The 21,538-nt window shown below is 38.4% G+C and overlaps 1 long non-coding RNA gene across 1 annotated transcript in view; it reads right to left on the bottom strand.

The window, feature by feature from the left end:
* LOC145522061 (uncharacterized) overlaps positions 1–21,538 on the bottom strand; it is a 55,084-nt gene that overhangs the window by 22,680 nt on the left and 10,866 nt on the right. The window contains exon 2 of the long non-coding RNA XR_014065882.1: positions 5,083–5,255. This is a non-coding gene — a long non-coding RNA (uncharacterized LOC145522061). The remainder of the gene's footprint in view (positions 1–5,082; positions 5,256–21,538) is intronic.

Here is a 21,538-nt window from a genome sequence, read left to right as displayed (position 1 = left end):
CATTAAATGAAAAAGTTTTTGCACAACTAAGGAAACCATCAAGATGGTGAAAAGGCAGCCTACTGAAGGGGAGAAGATAGTTGCAAATGACATATAAGGAGTTGACTTCTGAAATATATAAAGAATGTGACCAACTCAATGTTAACAAAACAAAGACCTTGATTAAAAGTGAGTAGAGGACCTGAACAGATAATTTTCAAAAAAGGACATACAGATGGCTAACAAGCACAGATGCTCAATATAGCTAATCATCAGGGAAACGCAAGTCCAAAATCACAGTGAGATAACACACATCTGTCAGAATCAGTTCAGTTCAGTTCAGTCGCTCAGTCGTGTCTGACTCTTTGCGACCCCATGGACTGCAGCACTCCAGGTTTCCCTGTCCATTACCAGCTCCCAGAACTTGCTCAAACTCATGTCCATTGAGTCAGTGATGCCATCCAACCATCTCATCCTCCGTCGTCCCCTTCTCCTCCTACCTTCAATCTTTCCCAGCATCGGGGTCTTTTCTAATGAGTCAACTCTTCACATCACGTGGCCAAAGTATTGGAGTTTCAGCTTCAGCATCAGTCCTTATAATGAATATTCAGGACTGATTTTCTTCAGGATTGACTGGTTGGATCTCCTTGCAGTTCAAGGGACTCTCAAGAATCTTGTCTAATACCACAGTTCAAAAGCACCAATTCTTCGGTGCTCAGCTTTCTCTGTGATCCAACTCTCACGTCCATACATGGCTACTGAAAAACCATAGCTTTGACTAGATGGACTTTGTTGGCAAGTAATGTCTGCTTTTTAACATGCTGTCTAGGTTTGTTATAGCTTTTCTTTCAAGAAGCACATGTCTTTTAATTTCATGGCTGCAGTCACCATCTGCAATGATTTTGGAGCCCAAGAAAATGAAGTCTGTCACTATTTCCATTGTTCCTCCATCTATTTGCCGTGGAGTGATAGGACTGGGTGCCATGACCTTAGTTTTTTGAATATTGAGTTTTAAGCCAGCTTTTTCACTCTCCTCTTTCAGTTTTATCAAGAGGCTCTTCAGTTCCTCTTCACTTTCTGCCATGAGGGTGGTGTCATCTGCCTATCTGAGGTTATTGATATTTCTCCTGGCAATCTTGATTCCAGCTTGTGCTTCATCCAGCCCAGCATTTCACTTAATGTACTCTAAATATAAGTTAAATAAGCAGAGTGACAATATACAGCCTTGACATACTCTTTTCTCAATTTGGAACCAGTCTGTTGTTCCATGTTCAGTTCTAACTGTTGCTTCTTGACCTGCATATAGATTTCTCAGGAGGCAGGTAAGGTGGTCTGGTATCTCATCTCTTGAAGAATTTTCCACAGTTTGTTGCTGTCTACACAGTCAAAGGGATTTGGCATAGTCAATAAAGCAGAAGTAGATGTTTTTCTGGAACTCTCTTGCTTTTTCTGTGATCCAACAGATGTTGGCAATTTGATCTCTACTTTCTCTGCCTTTTCTAAATCCAGTTTGAACATCTGAAATTTCACGGCTCATGTACAGTTGAAGCCTGGCTTGGAGAATTTTGAGCATTAATTTGCTAGCATGTGAGATGAGTGCATTTGTGTGGTTATTTGAACATTCTTTGGCATTGCCCTTCTTTGGGATTGGAACGAAAACTGACCTTTTCCAGTCCTGTGGCCATTGATGAGTTTTCCAGATTTGCTGGCATATTGAGGGCAGCACTTTCACAGCATCATCTTTTAGGATTTATAACAGCTCAACTGGAATTCCATCACCTCCATTAGCTTTGTTCGTAGTGATGCTTCCTAAGGCCCACTTGACTACACATTCCAGGATGTCTGGCTCTAGGTGAGTGATCACACCATCATGGTTATCTCGGTCATGAAGATCTTTTTTGTATAGTTCTGTGTATTCTTGCCCTCTTCTTAATATCTTCTGCTTCTGTTATGTCCATATCATTTCTGTCCTTTATTGTGCCCATCTTTGAATGAAATATTCCCTTGGTATCTCTAAGTTTTTTGAAGACATCTCTAGTATTTCCCATTTTATTGTTTTCTTCTATTTCTTTGCACTGATCACTGTGGAAGGCTTTCTTATCTCTCCTTGCTATTCTCTGGAACTCTTCATTCAAATGGGTGTATCATTCCTTTTCTCCTTTGCCTTTAGCTTCTCTTCTTTTCTCAGCCATTTGTAAGGCCTCCTCAGACTACATTTTCCCTTTTTGAATTTCTTTTTCTTGGGGAGGGTTTTAATCACTGCCTCCTGTACAATGTCACGAACCTTCATCCATAGTTCTTGAGGCACTCTGTCTATCAGATCTAATCCCTTGAATCTATTTGTCTCTTCCACTGTATAATGGTTAGGGATTTGATTTAGGTCATACCTGAATGGCCAAGTAGTTTTCCTTACTTTGTTCAATTTAAGTCTGAATTTGGCAATGAAGAGTTCATGATCTGAGCCACAGTCAGCTCCTGGTCTTGTTTTTGCTGACTGTATAGAGCTTCTCCATCTTTGGCTATAAAGAATATAATCAATCTGATTTTAGTATTGACTATCTGGTGATGTTCATGTGTAAAGTCTTCTCTTGTGTTGTTGGAAGAGGGTGTTTGCTATGACCAGTGAGTTCTCTTGGCAAAACTCTGTTAGCCTTTGCCCTGCTTTATTTTGTACTCCAAGGCCAAATTTGCCTGTTACTCCAGGTATCTCTTGACTTCCTACTTTTGTATTCCGGAATGTCATTCCATTCCTGTCAGAATGGCTATCATCAAAAAGACAAGAATCCACAAGTATTAATAAAGATGTTGAGGAAAGGGAACCATTGTGCATTATTCATTGGAATGTAAATTGAAGCAACCACTATGAAAAACAGTATAGAGTTTCCTCAGAAAACTAAAAACGTAAGTGCCATAAGATCTAGCAGTTCCACTTGTACCATATTATTCAGTAATTTATTTGAAGAAAACAAAAATACCAATTCAAAAAGGTATATGTACTTATAGGTTCATTGCAGCACTACTTACATTAGCCAAGAAATGGAAGGAATCTAAATGTCCACCCATAAATGGATAAATAAGATGTGGTATATATATAGAATGAACTATGACTCAGCCCTAAAAAGAATGAAATCTTGCCATTTCTATCACTATGGATGGATTAGGAAGGTATTATGCTAACTGAAATATGACAGATAGAGGGAAAAATACCATATGATTTTACTTATGTTTGGAATCCAAAAACAAAGCAAATAAACAAGTAAGACAAACAAAACAGAAAGAGAGTCATACATAGAACTAGTGGTTGCCTGAGGGTGGAGGAGGTAGGGAACAGATGAAATATGTAACGGGATTAAGAGGTACAAACTTCTAGCTAAAAGATAAATAAGTCATGGGGATGTAATGTTCACATAAGAAATAAAGTCAGTGATATTGTAACAGCTTTGTATGGTGATGATGATAACTGGTCTTACTGTATTGATCATTTTATAATGTACAAAAATATCAAATCAATATTGTATATATGAAAATAATATAATATAGTATATTAATTAAAACTCAATTTAAAAAGATGTACAAGGAGTTTATATAAAAATGTTGAGAAGAAATGAAAGCAGACTTAAATACATAAATGAAAAGTCATTCCATATTGTAGATTAGGAGAGTCATTATTGTAAAGATGACAAATCTCCACAATTGATCTAGAGGTTCAGTGAAAACCTAATCAAAATTGTAGTGAGATGTTTTTCTAAAAATGAATAAGTTGACTTTTAATTACTTATGGAAATGCAGAGCTCTAAGAACAGTCAAGACAATACTGAAGAACAAAGGTAGGCAAGTCACACTACCAGATTTTAATATTTACTAGGAAGTTATAGTGACTAAGACAATGTTGTATTGTCTGGAAGATAAATAGGTTAAATAGTCAAAATTCCAGAAATAGACCTACCAATATATGGTTATGTGATATATGATAATGTTGACATAGCAGTGACGAGAGAAAAGAATAGTTATTTTATTAAATAAAATAGTTTAATTGCATACCCACGTGGAAAAAAGTAAAAATGATGCTTTATGTCATGCAAAAAAAATCAAATTCAGATGGATTTTCTGTCTAAATGAAGATAAGATAATAAAGCTCACAGAAGATAATAAAGGAGAATGTATTCATGGAGTTGGCAGAGAGTTCTTAAAAAAGACACAAAAAGCACTAGTCATACAGGGAAAGATTGGAATTCACTAAAATAACAGAAATGCACACAGCTAGGGGAATGAATAGGCAAACCACCGTGAAAGAGTATATTTACAATACATATATTTAACAAAGAACTCATATCCTCAGTATAAAAGCAACATTCAAGTTAGTGAGAAAATAGTGTGTAACCTGATTTAAAAATGTGCATAGACAGAACATGCATTTGAAAAAAGAGGATATCCAGTCAACAAAGGGCAACTAAATTATAGAATATTAGTAAAATGAATAATATACAGTAAGAATAGAGGAATTACTGTTACATGCAACAATATTGATGAATTTCACAAGCATCATTTGATTGGAAGAAACCAGACAAAATAAGATGTGAACTATAAAAGTGCCTTTATGTAAAGTTCAAGAATGTAACTGATGTCAAAGAAGTGATTACCTTTGGGGAGGCTTACTGATGGAGAGGAAGCACAAGGAAGGATTCTGAGGTGGTGGTAATATTTCATCTTTTGATCTGGATGGTAGCTACACATATGTGTTCACTTTATGAAAACTGAGTTTGACACATGATTTGTTGCCTTTTCTATGCACATGTTCAACTATAATAAAGAGAAAACTTAACAAAATGAGATGAGGTAACATCCAAATGCAAAGCTGAACTTAAATTAGATCCTGACGGTATGTTTTTGGGACAATATAGAAAATTTAATTATCATCTAGCTATTAGGTCACATTAAAACACTCAGTTTTTTGAGGCATAATGGTATTATGGTCTTTAAGGAGAACAGTTTAGTTTCTATTAGGTATAAACTGCAGCAATTATGAATAAAGTGCCATGATGTTGGCAGTGTATTTTCAAATGGCTTAGTAAAATAAATATAGTGAAAGTGTTACTCGCTCACTTGTGTCTGACTCTTTGTAGCCAGCCAGGGTCCTCTGTTGATGGAATTCTCTGGAAAGAATACTGCAGAGGGTTGCCATTTCCTTCTCCAGGAGATCTTCCCAATCCAGGGACCGAACCTGAGTCTCCCACATTGCAGGCAGATTCTTTACTGTCTGAGCCACCAGGGAAACCCTAAAACAAATATATACATATATATAAATATAGGCTTGATGTATGTAAATGTGCATGTTGATAAAGCAAATATGGTAATATGTTGACAAAAATATTAACAATTGTTGAATTTAGGCAGTAGGAATACTTATGATCAATGTACCAGTCTTTCAATTTTTATGTTTAAAAATATTTATCATAGTAAATTGAGTGGGGGAACTCCTAAAGCACTGGTTAATTTTTGTTGAGCTACATGTAGCTTATGGGTTGGCGTCCCATCCAATGACTCGACAAGTCAGAGCAATGTGTGGTGTTTTCTGAGTCCTCCCAATTGTGCTAGCTCATTTTACATTCCCTGGAGACAGAAGACAAGACCCAGCCTAGCTGCTGCCTTGTTTGGCCACTCTCACCATCAGAGGTCAGGTAGCCCCTCCCGGCTTCTCACTCACCACTCTCCCTTGGCCCTGCCTTCTCTCCTTGAGTACTGCCTTAACTTTTTCTTCAGCCCCTTCTCATGGCCACACACAGTTGAATTTCATTGTTTTGGTACCAGGAAAGAAGAAACAAGGAAACTGAACAAATATATCACCCCAATACACTGGTTTTAGTTCTTGTTGTTTAGTTGCTATGTCTGACTCTTTTGTGACCCCATGGATAGTAGCCGGCAAGGCTACACCTCTGTCCACGGGATTTCCCAGACAAGAAAACTGGCAATACATTGGAGGAGACTCTAGTTGAGCAAAATTAAAACAATTCCTCTGTAGGAAGCAAGAGCTTGCAACACTGAAGCCCAGAACTGAGCTCTCCACCACAGGTGAAACATGTATATATTCTCAAATTGCCCTGTTTGAAGAGAAACCCCAGGCAGAGTCATATGTGATCCAGCTGTATCAGAGAAGAAGGATGAAAGTATGGAAGACTGTCTTTCTGTAAAGGAGAGAAAATCCCTATTACTTATAAGAGGCAGAATGAGGGTTACACAGAGGAGACAAGACACCGGCTGGCTGCCTCTGGAACGTTAATGGAGCACTGCAAGGTGTGAGCAGACAAAACCCTTGCCTCTTGTGAAGGTGCCGTGGCAAAAAGAGGAAAGGCTTCAGTACTGAGATCTTGCAACGTAAGTACAGAGGTTCTGCCTGCAAGTATGAGATTGTTTATTCATCCTAATTTCCCCTATACACTACTGAAAAACACCAATAAAAGAGTTCACCCAATAAAAATAACATTTTGATGCCCACCCTTCACTCTGTTTTTTTTTTTTTTTTTTGATGTGGGTCATTTTTAAATTCTTTATTGAATTTGTTACAATACCGCTTCTGTTTTGGTTTTTTGGCCACAAGGTATGTGGGATCTTGGCTCCCTATCCAGGGATCGAACCCACATCCCTTGCATTGGAAGGCGAAGTCTCAACCACTGGACCACCAGGGAAGTCCCCTTCATACAGTTTTAAAAATTTCAAGATAGACTTTGGAGCCAGCATGCCTTACTTTAAATTCAGGCTCCACTGCTTATTTATTAATGATAGGACTTTTATCCTTCTGTGTCTCCATTTTCTTATTTATCAAATGAGGGGTATTATCAGTATGTACCTTATGACTTGCTTTTATTTCTAAATTAGTTAATATCAGTGTAAACTGCTTAGAGTGCTGCCTGACTTAGGCTAAGAGCCATCACCTGCAGACCATGGTGGTAGTGATGAGGAGGAGGGGGTGAAGGTGGAGAACTTCATGGGCATTATTGTCCCTTCAACAATTCTTTCTTACCTATTTCTATTTCTGAAACCATCATTTCAGCCTCTGATCCCAAATCTGGGTGTCACTGTTGACTCTGATTTTCTCTAAGATATCTGGAAATTAATCCTTTGTTTGGCTAGTTCTGTTGACTTTTTTTTTTATGTTTATAGTATCTCTTACTTCATTATCAAGACCTTCACTCTAACTTTGCTTCTTATCTGAAAAATTGGCAGTGACCTCTTGGTCTTGCTGTCCCTCTGGTTCCCTCCACTCCATTACGTCTGCACAACAGAATCAGCTTGGGTAATGTCAAAGGCTGTTCAAAACCTTTCAGTGGCTACTCATTTGCCTGTCAACTAAGCAAATATTCTTTAATCCAACATCTGGGGCCTTGGGAAATTCTGACCTGCATTTCTACACTTAATTCGTTTTGTTTATTGATGTTCACTGAATGCTCTATTCAAACTAGATTTTCAGTTACCTGACCCGTTCTCAGTTTCAGAGTGTGCTACTTTTAGCCATGTGGTCTTGGGCAATTAACTGGAGTTTCAGTTTCTTCTTTTGTAAAATAGTGATAATAATAGATCCTACTTGGCAGTGTGGTTGTGTAGATTACAGGAGTTATTGTCTGTAAAGGCTTAGCACAGTTCCTAATACAAGAGTGCATGAGTGAGTGTTAAGTCGAGTCAGTCGTGACCGACTCTTTGTGACCCCATGGACTGTAGCCTACCAGGCTCCTCTGTCCATGGGATTCTCAAGGCAGGAATACTGGAGTGGGCTCTCAGCAAATGCCAGTCATGAGGATGATGACTATTATTAATGTTGGTTTTTTACATAAATGTTCTCCACCTTTTTCCTTTGGACAAAACACTAGCCATCTCCAAGTCTTAAGTCTTCTCAAACCCCAGTTATAGCATATTTTCTTACTCCCTCCAGCCAGTTACCTTTGCTCCTTCCTCTGAACCCTCATGTGCTATTTCCTTTGAAACTTATATTTTTTCCACGTCCTACAATTATTTTTGACTTTTAAAAACCTTTCCTGCAGCCATCCTCACTCAAAATCCCCATAACAAAAACTCCCAAACACAATTTATCCCTTGAAGAAAGGATCACGGCTTAGCTCATCTTTGCATTCTCTGAAATATCCAACATGATCACATCTTTCGATGCCCCTTTAATTGATAATTTACATTTAATTGAGAAATTCAGTTTGCTGGATTACCTGTCAAAACTACTAGAAATGCTTTATTTTGAGACGATAGCCATAGAACGAGTGTTAACTATTTTCTTAAGTCCCAATCTCCTATAGGAGACTTTTTAATAGGAAGGTCTACCCTAGGACAACCATAAAATTGTGTTGTCCAAAATCCATCAAGAAAATTTTCATATTTTATATTTCCCTGTTAAGAGATAAAGATTAATCAACTCGAAAAATTAGAACATTATTGATACTCCTTTATACATATTGGGGCTGGTGGAAGGACTGTGCTAAACATTTTTCAATGTTTAAGCTGTGAAGCTTGCTGTCTGATCCTGTTTTTTAAATCTTTACCAAAGAGGAAATTTGCTAAAGCTTAGCTTTTTTTTTTTTTCCCTCCTTTATTCTTCAGTATGGCCATGTTTTTCACTTGAGTGTGAGGTAGTGGAAATGTCGATTCACAACCTCAGAAGTTCTCTGGGTGAAATCTGAAATTGGTCTCTGAACAGAGGGCAGGGAGGCCCTGGAGAAGGAGGCAGTTCACTCCTGATTAGTGGTGGCAGGTTTAGGAAGCAAGGAAACTTCATTCCGGGCTTGTCTTAGGTGGCTACAGGAGGACCAGAAGATCTCTGCACCCCCACCCAGTCAGAATCTTAAAAATTTACACTGAAGCCTTAACTGGGCTCAGTCTCTTATACTGTTCATATGCTGTCAAAAGCATGTTACTCTCTCAAGGCTTCTCCATGAAATAGCACAGTATTGTGGGCTCTGTGGTTAGGTTAGGTTAGTGAAGTTGCTCAGTCGTGTCCGACTCTTTGCCACCCCATGGACTGTAGCCTACCAGACTCCTCTGTCCATTGGCTTTTCCAGGCAAGAGTACTGGAGTGGTTTGCCGTTTCCTTCTCCAGAGGATTTTCCTGACCCAGGGATTGAACCCAGGTCTCCCGCATTGTAGGCAGACACTTTACCGTCTGAGCCACCAGGGAAGTCCTGGTGGCTCTGTGGACAGCACATAATTCCAAGGTCAAGGGAGGGAGAGAGGAGCCTCTGCTGGGGTCAATGAGCGGTCATGACCTCTCAATGACCTCTCCAACCGTCCACACTTGTGACTGGCTCGTACAACTCCATATAGCATCCTGTCTCCACAATGTGCCCTGAGTTATCAGCAGGGGGTTTCGGTAGCCTGGAGGCAGCTCTTTTGATGGCAGTCTGGCTGCCCTGGAGGCAGATGCCATAGCAGCAATAGAGGCACATGCAAGAGAAAACACAGATCAAGGTAATACTTCCCAAAATAAATAAGAGTGTTTTTTTTTTTTCTACCAAGAGCATCAGGATCTGAATATTGATTTATTAGAGTCCCATAGCCTGGGGGTCGGATCACCAGGGATAGTGTTGGAGGAGGTCATTGACAAGAAGTGATTGTCATGTGATCTGAGAGCCAGACCTGGGTAATCAGAGGCATCTCGTCTCCTGTCCTGGGACTGTACGTCCTGCCCACCGTTTCCACAGTAGAAGCCATTTTCATGGATGCAGCCTTGGGAGAATAAGGTGTCCTGGAGACCATCTGGCTGCTACAAGTGACTGAACTCTGCTAAGCCATCTACATAAAGGTTTTACCAGTCAGACGGATTGCAGAAAAAGCCCAAGCTGAGCCTCATATGTAAGTTCCCTTACGTATTAAACCCACCACCTACCAATTTGGAGTCACCTGCCTCTTTCTCCGATCTTGCCCTGCCCGGGATAGCTTGAGAACCAACAGGGAAGAGTAAGGAATAAAGAGGATCCCTTTTCCTGGGAAGATACTCTAAACTACATTCCCTTGCCTACACCCTCAAAAGGGTCAGCTGCAGAGAGCTGCTAATTCCAGGGTTCAGGGGAAAAGCAACAGCCTTGTTCAAGCCAAGGCAGGAACTCTTTCTCTGGGTGGGCTCTTCACTAGGTCCCTGGACTGGACGTTGGGTTCCCTGGAGCACTTTTAAGCAAACCAGACTGCTCAGGCAAAGTTTTGAAAAACCGATTTGGTAAGACAATGAAGGATGCATTTGTGTTCGGATTTACATTTTTAACGATATCCTTCTGTACATTGTATTTCCAAGAATCCATGCCCCATAAACTGGGTAAGTGAGGACAAATTGGGCTCAGACTAAGGAAGTTGTTGCAGATTCAAGGTCTGGTGATTAGAAACTCTTCATGTTAGGACTAAGGGATTGTTTATGCTATATCTGGCTTCCTAGGTGGCTCAGACAGTAAAGAATCTGCCTGCAATACAGGAGACCCGGGTTTGATCACTGGGTCAGCAAGATCCCTTGGAGGGGGAAATGGCAACCCACTTCAGTAGTCTTGCCTGGAAAATCCCATGGACAGAGGAGCCTGGTGGACTACAGTCCATGGGGTGGCAAAGAGTTGGACACGACTGAGTGAGCACGTATACTGAGCAAACACGCTGTATTCATTGCAGAAAGGTTGGGCCACAGCATCTCTTACCTAGATCTGCTACAGACTCATGATTGAAAATTGCTGACTTCCACAGGTAATAGAATCTCTTTAAAGATATCTTTCTAATGTATTTACTTTCCAGACAGTCAAATGCCAGCCTGCTAACAGATGAGTTGTTTGTACTTTAAAAGTTTACTGTTCCAGTTAGGACATTCTTGATGGCATTTTATATTCTCTTTGCAGTGCAGCCAGCTGATTCATGCTGTATTCTGAAGGTTATGAGTCTCCATGTGATATTAAGAACTGTACATCTGAACCATTAAAGAAGAAGTGTATAAAATGCAGTGTGGCTCAGTGGAACTATATGAACCAGAAGTATTTCATTTTATGCCCTGGCTCTAGCTATATTTGTAGCTTCTGAGCACTGGCAGTTCTTCTACTTTCACTTTTGGAGTTACAGCTGTCTCTTCTGTCGAAAAACAGAGAGCAAGGTTATTACCAGATGAGTTCTTTATATTTATTATATGTGTTTTCAGTTCAACTTACAAATGCCACTATTTACTGAATTGCTGCTGTATGTAAAGTTTTGTACTAGATGCTTGAGAGGACTACCAAGATGATTCAGGTATAAACCTGGGGAATTTATAAGTACACCATAATTGAACTGCATGGTAGAATGTGTTGGAGAGTATTCGAAAAGTACAAAGCATTAGAGAGATTCAAGAAAGGGAGATGACATATTGTTTGTGAGACCTGGAAAAGCTGCATAAAAATATCTTTTGAGACATGCACTGAAGGGTGGGGAGGAATTGAACAGATGGAGCTTGCTTGGGTAAAGGAAATCCGGGAAAAGGGAAAATCAGGAATTTGCCCATACAATCTGGGAAAATAGGGAGCACCATTAACACACAGTGGGTTGTCATGGGGGCTTGTACAGGAGTAAAGGGCACTGTGTCCACCTGTGGCTTCTGCCCTCTTCTCTGGTGTATCGTTGCGAGAGTGTGACTACCCAGTTGAAGGCTGCATTTCCCAGGTTCTCTTGGAATAGAGGCAGAACAGATGAGTTATTTTCAGGCTTCACATGCTAGGTAGAAGCTGACTCTTGAGGTGACCTTGACAGCCTCGTACTGCAGCTCTGTCAGCTTGGATTCTGAATGACTGAGTGGAGCAGAGTACTCCCTACCTTTCCTCACCTACCCCAAGAGGGAACACTCATATATACTTACATGAGCAAGAAAAAACGCTCTTCAATGTGTTTAGCCACTGAGATAATGGGTTTTCTTAAGGAAGCTGGAGTTTTCCTTAACTAATGTAGTTGTTAAAAGGGAAAGGTAGTCCTGGCCACTGTTTGTGAGAGACAGCATAATATACTGGAGGCAGCTCTAGGCTAGAAACATGGATTTCATTTATTTACTTAATTTTTCATTCATTTCATATTTATGGAGATTTTATACCCTGTCATATCTTGATTTAAATGCTAGGAATGCTTTTGATTAATAATGCATAATTCGTGGCCTTATAGAGCTTCCAGTGGGGTGCAGGAGAATTAAAAAAAAACCCAAACCAGGCTGTCATGATCCATTGGAATGCCTTAGACCAGCAGCACCAGCATTACTCTGGAGCTCATTAGAAATGCAGAATTTCAGGCCCTACCCCAAAGTCAATGGAGTCATAATCCACATGCACATTAAAGCTTGAGCAACACTGGTAAAATGAGTGCTTTGGAAGGGAAAGGCAATGGGGCAATGGGAGCCCCAGAGAAGGACTATTAGTCCAGTCTTAAATGAGACTTTTCAGACTTCTGAGCAGTGTGGTTTAGTCATAATAATTGTGTCACTTTGGGTAAGCTACTTATTTTCAACTTTGGTTTCCTTCTCTGAAAAAATATGTGCTACAATATGGGTAATATTTCAAGGTTGTTATGAGTCTCAAGACTTTTCAAGGTTGTTTTGAGGTTCAAATAAGTAATATGTAAAAGTGCTTTGAATACTCTAAAGCTGTATATAAATGGAAAATTTTTATTTTTTCAGCTGTAGTTGGAGTAATGAAAAAAATTGTGTTCTTTGGTATAATAATGCATTTTAAACAATGTTTAGTGAGAAAAAATTATCCCATGTGGATTTATTGTTTTGATTATATGCAGAACTGAAACAGAATTTTTTTCCTCCTACTTATTGCAGAAGACTATAAAATCTGAAAAATAGGTCTAGTATGTTGGTCAAATAGGGTGTCTCTTGGGGTTGAAAAGTATATTCCACTGGGGCTGTGGGGTCTGGACTTCAGCCATTTGTTCCCTTGTACAGAGTTTATCCAAAACATGGAAATAGTGCAGAGGAACTTTCTTTCAAACATTAGCTCCTGGGCTCAAACAGAAAAATTGACCTGACTGAGTTTATTCAGAATTAATAGGACTTCAGAAGGTTAATGGAAATCAACAAAGAACAACAATTAATTAACGATGGTAGCAGTCCAGTAATATAGCCTCTGCACAGAATTCCCTCACTACTAGCAAATACTTTTAGTGATGTTAGGTTTCAGGCAAGGCTCCAATTGTGTATGTTACAGTCACACAAAATGACCTGTTCTTTTATGCTTCTGTCCTTTGGAACATTTTTTTTTTTTCTTTACCCTGGGGTGTTCTTTCTTTTTTGGACCACTTGCGATATTTGGGCTACCTGATGATTTCCTTAAAGATGACTTCCAGATGGCATCTCCTGACAATAAGAGATTTTTATTGATCAGTGTGGGCTGGTTTAGATTCACCTTTCTCTACTTATAGCTGATTCACATTGTTATATGGCAGAAACAACACAACATTATAAAGCAATTATTCTCCAATTGAGAATTTAAAAAAATAGATTTACCTTTCTCTGTAGCTTCATAGAGACAAGAAAAATATATTGAATCACACTGGGAATATTATTTCAGGTGTCTTACTTCCTATCCCTAGCATCTGGTACAGTGTCCTGCACATAGCAGTTTCTAAATAAATATTTATTGACTAAGTGTGAGAAAGGCTAGCAACTTTAAGAATGAATAAACAAATCATTTATGCTAATACTGATAGAAGCTTAGTTATTTGGTGATGTAACTTAGAAAGGGAATTCTGCCAAATAATAGTCTAACATTTAAAAAGAGGTAGTTATTCACAAATCTTAGATATTCTATCTAAAACATACTTAGATATTAATATATAACATTATAGATTCTTTAACCCAGAAATCTTATGTATAGAAATTTACCCGAAGGAAATTACAAATGTGCACAAAGATCTAGCTACAAAAGTACTCATTCTATTCTGCCTATGATAACAAAAATTTGTAGATAAACTAAATGACCAACAGTTGTGAATTAGTTAAATAAATTATGGTATAAAATTAAAAGTTATGATGTAGAACATATTAATATGGAAAGCTACTCATGTTATTTCAAATGTAAAATACAAGCTATAAAATAGCATATTTACTAAGTTGGCATCTTATTTTTTTCCCCAGGAGTTTAATATAAACAAATTTATTGAGCACTGGTTAAATTTTTGTTGTTGTTGTTTTCCCCATCAACACTCATTTCTCTATTTCTATTTTTTTAATTTTTAATTTTGTATTGGAATATAGCTGATTAACAATGTTGTGATAGTTTCAGGTGAACAGTGAAGGGACTCAGCCATACATGTACCTGTATCCACTCTCCCCCAAACTTCCTTAAGTTGGCATTTTATAGAAAAGGAAAATTTAGGTGCTTAGAAGGAGAAGTCTGGGAAGAAATAGTCAGTAAAATTTTAATAGAGATTTCTCTAGAGGGTGAAATTCTGGATCATTTTGACTTTTGTTCTCTTTGCTTATAATTGTTCAACATGTCACACTAAAATGTATTAATTAAATAATCTTTAAATTATAAAAGGAACAGTAAATATTTGGGGACAAATTATTTCCCTGAAAGCTTCTAGAAGACCCCATTCCTTTCAGTGTTCCCCACATTCTATTCTTGCACAAGCCATCTTCCTTCTCCAGTGCATTCCTTAAAATACTACAGGCTGGTGAAGAGAAGATGGAATTAAGGAGCAGGAGGTATAGGAGACTAATTCACTGTATGCATTTTGCCCCAAATCATCTGCTTAATATAACCGCAGAAGTCAGTTTTTGGGGCTGACTGGGTTGTTTCTCTTAAGTCACTGATAGCAGGACTTGGAGTAGAGTGGAGAGGAAGATGTGAACCAGGTGTTACAAATGTTGACAGGTGAGGAGATGTGCCATGCGATTCTCAAATATAAGGAGGAGGAAAGGGAGAGCGTGGAACGGCACCAAGCTCATGTTCTTTAAAAGCATATGGCTTTTTTCCCAAGAGAATGAGGGAGTGTGATTCTGGAAGCTGCAATGAGGAATAAAATAGACACTAACCATATCCAGTGATCTTCAGGTACATGAGGTGTGAGAGAATAAATAGGTATTCCTTGAGAAGGTCATAAGGGATGTGGAGTCCTTGGAAAACTAGGTTTCAGTAAGTCAAGGGTGCTCTTGGTGTCAGACTCAACAGTCTTGCACTTCAAACTCAAGGGCAGTGGTTATCTCAGGGGTTGCCCAAGGAGGATAAGACATAGTTCCTGGCTTTAGGTAACTTACTTCAGCTAGGAAGCCAAAAGTAACATTCACAAAAAAACACCTGGAAAATGTTACGATGCTGCGCTGTAGCAACTGGCTGTCAGCCCAGGTTCTTAAAACCAGTCTGGCTGGATCTAAAGTTTTGAACTCATCATGTTCTGAACACAATCCCTGCCCCTAAGTCCTTCATCCTCTCATGGCTGGTATCTGACTCAGCAAGCTCAAATTCCATGTCATGAAGAAAGAATAAGACTGCAGCTCTCAGTGGAACAAGAATTTAGAAGAGAGAGTGTCAGGGAAGAGCTGGAATGGGGGCAATGCATGAGATTGACTTAGCCAGTTCTTAAAAGGTGAATAACATTTAATTTCTGGGGACAGAGAAGAACATGGGACAAAGATCCAACAGTGGGGATGAGCTTAACATGAATATTATAGTATCTTTTATATGATAAAATTGTTTCTATTTTTCCTAGCCCATGTTTTAAAATTTTATTTATTTACTTATAATTTATATACAACAAAATTCACTCTAAATTTTTAGAGTACAGAGTTTTGTTAGTGTATACAATCATGTAACTAATGTCACAATCAAAATACAGAACAGCATTGTCTGGTAGAAATATAATATAAACCATGTATGTAATCTTAAATTTCTTATAGCCACATTAAAAAACTAAGAAAGGTGAAGTGTATTTTAATAAGATACTTTATTTAACTAAATATATAAAGCATATCAATCAATATGTAATCAATACAAAATTTATTGACACATTTTACATTATTTTTTCATACAAAGTCTTTGAAATCTGATGTGATTTTTTATACTTATAATATGTCTGAATTCAGACTACTAGTCACATTTTAAGTGCTTAATAGCCACACGTGTCTAGTGGTTACTATAGTTAATGGTGCAGATCTAGAATATTCCCCTCATATCAAAAAAGTTTTCTTGTGCCTGTTTGTAGTCAATCTGTTTTCCTGAATCCTGCCCACTGGCAACTACCCATCTGTTTCTTGCCCCTGTGTGTATTAGTTAGGGATCACCAGAGAAACAGGAACCTCTCCCTCTCTGCATAGATTTAGAGAGATTTAATGCGCTCATGTGATTGTGGGGCTGGCTGCAGGGCAAGCCTGTGGTCTGGAGACCCAGAGAAGAGCTGCTCTTGCAGCTCAAGTCTAAAGGCAGTATGGAAGCAGAATTCCTCCTCTTCTTCTTTAGTCTTTTCTTTTAAGGTCTTTGATTGTGTGAAGCCCGCTCACATTATGGAGGGATTGCTTTACTTAAAGCCCACTGATTTAAATGTTAATCACAATCTTAAAAAAACCTTACTTAAAAAAGTAAGAAAGGTGAAGTGTATTTTAATAAGGTACTTTATTTAACTAAATATATAAAACATATCAATCAATATGTCATCAATATAAAATGTATTGACATATTTTACATTATTTTTTCATGTGATGCCACAATTTTAATATAAACCCAAATAATTGAAAGCAGGATCTTGAATATTATTCATAGTAGCCAAAAGGTGGAAGCAACCCCAGTGTCCACTGACAGATGAATGGATAAACAAAATGTAGTATACACATACAATGGACTATTCAGTTCTGTTCAGTTCAGTTCAGTCACTCATTCGTGTCTGACTTTTTGTGACCCCATGGACTGCAGCACACCAGGCTTCCCTGTCCATCACCAACTCCCAGAGCTTGCTCAAAAACTCATGTCCATTGAGTCAGTGATGCCATCCCACCGTCTTATCCTCTGTTGTCCCCTTCTCCTCCTGCCTTCAATCTTTCCAAGCATCGGGATATTTTCCATTGAGTCAGTTCTTCGCATCAGGTGGCCAAAGTATTGGAGCTTCAGCTTCAGCATCAGTCCTTTCAATGAATATTCAGGACTGATTTCCTTGAGGATTGACTGGTTTGATCTCCTTTCAATCCAAGGACTCTCAAGAGTCTTCTCCAACACCACGGTTCAAAAGCATCAATTCTTCAGCACTTAGCTTTCTTTTGTGGTCCAACTCTCACATCCATACATGACTACTGGAAAAACCATAGCTTTGACTAGATGGACCTTTGTTGGCAAAGTAATGTCTCTGCTTTTTAATATGCTGTCTAGGTTGGTCATAGCTTTTCTTCCAAGGAGCAAGTGTCTTTTAATTTCATGACTGCAGTCACCATCTGCAGTGATTTTGGAGCCCAAGAAAATGAAATCTGTCACTGTTGGGATTGTTTCCTCATCTATTTGCCATAAGTGATGGGACCAGATGCCATGATCTTAGTTTTTTGAATGTTGAGCTTTAAGCCAACTTTTTCACTCTCCTCTTTCACTTTCATCAAGAGGCTCTTTAGTTCTTCACTTTCTGCCATAAGGGTGGTGTCATCTGCATATCTGAGGTTATTAATATTTCTCCCAGCAGTCTTGATTCCTGCTTGTGCTTCATCCAGCCCAGCTATAGACTATTATTCAGCATTAAAAAGGAAATTCTGACATGCTACGTCATGGATGAATCTTGAGGATATTATGCTTAGTGAAATAAGCTGGTCACAAAAATATAAATGCTGTATGATTCCACTAATGTGAGGTACAGAGAGTGGTGAAATTCATAGAAAGCTGAAAGAAAACATTGTGGTTTCCAGGGGCTGGGGAGAGGTGTAATGGGGAGTTATTGTTTAAGTAGGTATAGAGTTTCAGTTTTTCAAGAAGAAAAGATTTCTGGAGTTGGTTGCACAGCAGTGTGGATGTTCATAACACTATTAAACTGTGCACTTAAACATGTTTAAAATGGTAAATTTTATGTTATTTTATTATATTTTACAATATAATACAGTATTATGTATTTATTACCATAATAAATAATATTATTTTATTATACAATAATACATTGTATAATACATTTACTATACAATAATGTATTTTATTATAACAAAATTAAAATTTTTTAATTTAGAGTGATGTTTGACCAAAGACTTGCTACTATAGCTTTTTAATACATAAAACTAACCATTACACATAATTTTTCCATTTTTAGAATATCAGATAAATGGAATCATATAGCATGTAGCCTTCTGTGGCTGACTTCTTTCACTTAGCATAATGCTTTTGAGATTTATCCACATTGTTGGGTGTATCAGGAATTTATTCCTTTTTATTACTGAGTATTATTACATTGTATTAATATACACCACAGTTTTCTTAACTGTATGCCACCTGGTTGACATTTGGATTATTTCCAGATTTTTGCTATTATTATTAAGGTTGCTATAAATATTCAGTTACAGGTTTTTGTTCCTAGCTCATTTTGAGCAAACATTTAAATCATTGCATCATGCAGAACACTCATGGCACCAGTAACTGAAAATTGTCTCAAATCAACTTAAAATTTCAAAATCTTTTCATTTGTGACAACATGGATGGATCTTGAGGATATTATGCTAAGTGAAGTAAGTTAGAGAAAGACATATACTGTATGCTTTTACTTACATGTGGAATCTAAAAAAAATGAACAGATACAACAAAAAGAAACAGAGATACAGAAAACACATAGGTGGCTGTCACAGGGGTGGGGGATAGGTAAAATAAATGAAAGGGATTGAAGTACGAACTTTCAGTTATAAAATAAATAAGTCACAGGGATACGCTATACAGCAGAGGGGATATAGTCATAATAGTATAATATCTTCATATGGTGACAGATGGTAACTAGACTTGTAGTGGTGATCATTCTGTAATATTTAAAAAATAACCCCAATATTTAAAAATATTGAATCACAATGTTGTGCACCTGAAACTAATATAATATTGTCAGTCAACTATACTTCAATAAAAATATACATAAGAGAAATTTATGAACTTATTAACAAAAATCCGAAAGAAGAGTGACTGCTGGGGTGTTTAATTCAGCTAGTAAACATCATCAAAAACCCAGGCTTTTCCTCTCTTTTGATGGTTCCATTCTTTTGTGTATTGGTTTGGGCCTCAAGCTAGCCTGGTCACAGGATAGCTGCGACAGCACCAACCATTACACCCAGATAGAACAATGTTCATCAGTAGCAGATGGAGCTGTTTTTCCCTTGTGTTTTTTTTTCTGAAGATCAAGGAGTCTTTCCCAAAAGTCCCTCAATAGACTTTGCCTCAGTTCTCATTGGTTAGAATTGTATCAAATGCCCAGAAATGGATCAAATGATTAAAACAACTAATGGCAAGGTTAGTGGGATTCTCTTAACTTAGAGATTTGGAATTCAGTTCCTGGCAATGAGGCTTATGTTATTTCCCCTAAAGCACATGACTGTGTAGAAAAGAATGGAGACCTGAACAAAGCCAGGGTTTGCCAGGAGGGAGAGAAAATGGATGCTGGGTAGACAGAGTCTACTGCAGTCCTTAAGTCTGTTCCGTGCTACTTTCACACTGGTTCTACTGTTCCTAACTTATGACACTCTGTCTGAAATACTTTCTGTTTTTCAGAAATACTTCTGTTAGTCTATCTTTCACTAAAAGATTAACAACAACGAAAAGAAGCTCTCATCCTTTAGAATAGATAACTGAAAATTGTACTTGTTCCTCCTTCAAGGCTTGGTTCTAAATTATTTCAATCATTTATTTGACAATAACCTGATGAACTCCTCTACTGTGGGAAGGTTCTACAAGGCAAATAAGGAAGAATAAAATTAAGATTCCTGCTCTTATCACTGTACAGTCTGGTTTAGAAGACAAATTAAAAGTGATAAGTTAAATAACCTCAGAAGATATAAACAGTGGTTTCTACATAAGTGTGCAGAGCTGGTACAGGCAAGACAATGATTAATGGTTAAATGACAGTAAATACCATGGCGGTTCAGGGGAGGACAAGATACCTGTGGGCTGGAACGGGCTGAGGAAGCTTTCCAGAAGAGGAGGGATTGTAGATGGGTCTTGACAGATAGGGTCTGCAGAGGCAGACAGGAGCAAGGGAGGGCCCTGAGCTGTAGGAAGAGGAACTATTTGAATAGAAGGAGGAACCATGTGATATTTCCTTGCATCCAGGATGTAGAGCAGATTGTTAAAACTGATTTTTTTCACTTGTTCATTAGAAAATATTTTTTGTGTGTGTGTGCCTGTGATGTCCCAGGCTCTGTTCTCAGCAGAGAGGATACGGCAGAATACCAAACAGACAAAAATTCCTGTCCTAGTACAGGCTTTATTCAAGTAGAGGAAGATAGCCGTGGAATAAGAAAAATATATCTCATGTCGAATGTGATAATGGAAAATCAGGAAGGAGGAGGCAGTATGATGAAGGGGGATATTGTGATTTTTGGCATTGAGTCTAGATCTGGAGGCCTGAAACAGCTTCTCTGATACATGTGCATAGGGATACAGGATAAGGAAGTTGGCCTCACAGGATTCAAGGCAGATGATGGTGGGAAGACTGTGAGTGTGGCAGGGGAGGAAAGGGTGGAGGTCTTGCCAGGAGGTACCCCTCTTTATTCCTACTGATGGCCAGAGGGAGGATGGGGAAGACTCAGAATTACCCAGAGCTCATGGAACTCTTGGGTTCTCCTTTACTTTTGCTCTGAGGGGATAGCTAATCAGGTTGGAAAAATAGGTTGGAGCCGCATTTTGGAGGGCCTGAAAAAAACCAGGTTAAGGAGATCCAATGTGGTATTAGTGAGCTAGGGGTTAAATTTTGCTTGCTTGGATGCTTGTCAGTATGATCAAAGCAATGTATGGAATGGGGCCTCTCAGGTACCCCTTCAGTCACGTATCTCTTATTTTGAAGCTCTTGATGCAGAATAGAAGAAAATCCAAAATAGATTTGCAAAAATTGTGGTCTATTGAAAGTGTTTAAATTTAATAAATTAATATTTTATCGTACAATAAGATAATGCTTTTTACAAGATATTACAAGATTTATTCAAAAATATATAGTTCATAAAAAATATATATAATAGTTCAACATGCACGAGTGGGTCTGGTCATGGAACTGTTCTTTAAATTTCCATGACAGGTGCCTTCTTCCATTCCTGATATCTGCATGTGTAACTTCATTTGGTCATCATAACCCTCTACTTTGGACTGACCTTCAACTTTTGCTCATTTCTCATTTGTTCCTTGTTGAGCCTTTTATCATTCTCTGTCCTCTGCTGTCAGTGTCCTTTGGACTTGTATTTGTTTAATGACTTTTGACCAACCCTGTTACTGTTGTGACCCTCATGTCTTGTCTGTATCCTGGTTTCCTGGTTCTGGCTCCTTGCCTGGATCCCTCGACCTGCTGCCATCCGCAGCCTGGCATGACAGATGGCCATGGGCTAATGGCAAGGGCACTCCATCAGCGCCTTGGCACTGCAGTCATTTAAGATGCA

Source organism: Giraffa tippelskirchi, chromosome 9 (genome assembly GCF_054371585.1).
Source record: "Giraffa tippelskirchi isolate mGirTip1 chromosome 9, T2T-mGirTip1v1.2.pri, whole genome shotgun sequence".
Taxonomy (NCBI): domain Eukaryota; kingdom Metazoa; phylum Chordata; class Mammalia; order Artiodactyla; family Giraffidae; genus Giraffa; species Giraffa tippelskirchi.
Note: the sequence above shows the minus strand (reverse complement) of the source record. Positions and strands in the feature narration are given on the sequence as shown.